Source organism: Nerophis lumbriciformis, linkage group LG03, assembly GCF_033978685.3.
Source record: "Nerophis lumbriciformis linkage group LG03, RoL_Nlum_v2.1, whole genome shotgun sequence".
Lineage (NCBI taxonomy): Eukaryota > Metazoa > Chordata > Actinopteri > Syngnathiformes > Syngnathidae > Nerophis > Nerophis lumbriciformis.
In genome coordinates this window covers 12,042,754-12,045,000 of record NC_084550.2, presented here as the reverse complement: position 1 = coordinate 12,045,000, position 2,247 = coordinate 12,042,754, and positions in this window count along the sequence as shown.

Genomic DNA, 2,247 nt, shown 5'->3' with positions numbered 1-2,247 from the left:
TGCCTCAGTAGACTGGTTTTAAAATTTGCAACCCAGTTCACTCTATCATCTCCCTGGTATTTTGCATACTCCTCAGCATGTCTAGTTGTATAATGATGTTTCAAATTGTATTCCTTGTGCACCGCAACTTTCTCTGTATCAACTACAGAAAAGAGCTATAAGGATTATTCATAAAGTAGATTACTTAGAACACACTAACATATTATTTATTAATTCGGGTTTATTGAAATTACAGGAGCTAGTAAAGTTACAGACATTATGTGTCATGTTTAAGGCTAAAAGTAAAACATTACCAGGAAATTTACAAAAAATGTTTGTCATCACTTCTGAGAATGAAGAGCATAGAAGAAAACAAATGTGTATATCAGTGGTGGGGGTTAAACTATGGAATTTTCTTTACAATGAGATAAAAGATTGTAAAAATATATTCCAATTGAAAAAATATATAAAGACAGAACAATAAGATCATATGGACAGCCATAAGTGTTTACATTTTGCTTTATATTTATTATTTTACTTATTTTTTGCCTGGTTTTGTAATTGTTTTGTATCATCCCGTGGGGTGTATATTACTTTTGTTTTTTTTGTTCGGTTTGTACATCATGAAGTTTTGCACTTCTTGTGTTTTTTGGTGTGTGTTTTGTTTGTTTTCGTTATATTTGGATGTAATTGTTGGTTTTTGAATTTTGAATTGAATTATACTTATATAGCGCTTTTCTCTAGTGACTCAAAGCGCTTTTACATAGTGAAACCCTATATCTAAGTTACATTTAAACCAGTGTGTGTGGCACTGGGAGCAGGTGGGTAAAGTGTCTTGCCCAAGGACACAACGGCAGTGACTAGGATAGCAGAAGTGGGGATCAAACCTGCAACCCTCAAGTTGCTGGCACGGCCACTCTACCAACCGATCTATACTGCCACGGTTTATATGATATCATTAAGTAAGACTACGTATTATGTTGAAGAGGGCAGAAAAATATAAGATTTTTCTTCATCCTGCTCCTTCTCAGGCATTGCTGTGTAAATGTATTGTTAAGGTGTTTGAGCTTCGTGGAGTTCTTTGGGCGTGCACAAGAACGACACTTTCATCGAGTCTGATGATCAACGTCCTCTCACACGAGGAGACTTTTTATTATTATTATTCTTCTTGAACATAACACACAACTGCACCAGAGCGCCCCAAGAGGGGAACATGCGCTATAACATCCAACCACTACAACAGTACTACACAGAGTAAGAGCGCAGATCAATCTCAACACCCCCACTCGCTATTAGCTCACTGTGTTAAACCAACCCGTAAACAACATTTCAAGAACACCCCCCATCATCCTGTTTTGTTAAGATTCCTCCTTTCAGTCTTCATCCCAAAATGCCAAACATATTCTGTGAAAAACATTTCAACTTCTGTTTAGTAGCTGGTTTTGTCAGGATATCAGCAACCATTTGTTCTGTTGGGCAATATTCCAGTAATACCCTACCAGTAGCAACAATGTCTCTTATGAAGTGGTATTTCACATCAATGTGTTTGCATCTTTGTCTGTTAACAGGATTTTTAGTGAGTGCAATCGTACCTTGGTTATCTTCGTACACTTTTGTTTTAACATATTGATAGTTATCAAGTCCTTTTAGTAGCTGTTCAATGTAAAGACACTCCTGTATAGCTGAAGCTAACGAAATGTACTCTGCTTCACAGGTAGAAAGAGCTACTGTTGGTTGTTTTCTTGTCTTCCATGAAATGAATGAACTGCCTTCACACAAAGTTGCACAATAGCCTGATGTGCTACGTCTGTCTGTTTCATTTGATGCCCAACTTGCATCACAGTAAACTGTCAGACCGAGTCTTTCAGTTACATTCTTCTTGAAGTTAAGTCCTTGTTCTGATGTACCTTTTAGGTATCTGAATACATGTTTCACTGTATTCCAATGTTCCATAGTAGGTTCATTAAAGTGTTGAGATAGTTTACTCACAACAAAGCTTATGTCAGGTCGAGTGCATGTGGATAAGTAAATTAAACTTCCCACTGCTTCTCTGTACTGTCTTGGTTGTTTCAACTTTTCAGCATTTTCTGCGTAATCAAGTTTTGGTTCACAAGGAGTTTCTCTTGGTTTACAATTTTCCATATCAAACCTTTGTAAAACCTTTTTCACATATCTCTCTTGTGACATTTTGACTAGTCCATTTGTTTGTGCAAAGTCTATTCCTAAGAAATGTTTTAGGATTCCCAAATCCTTCATTTTGAATCTCTG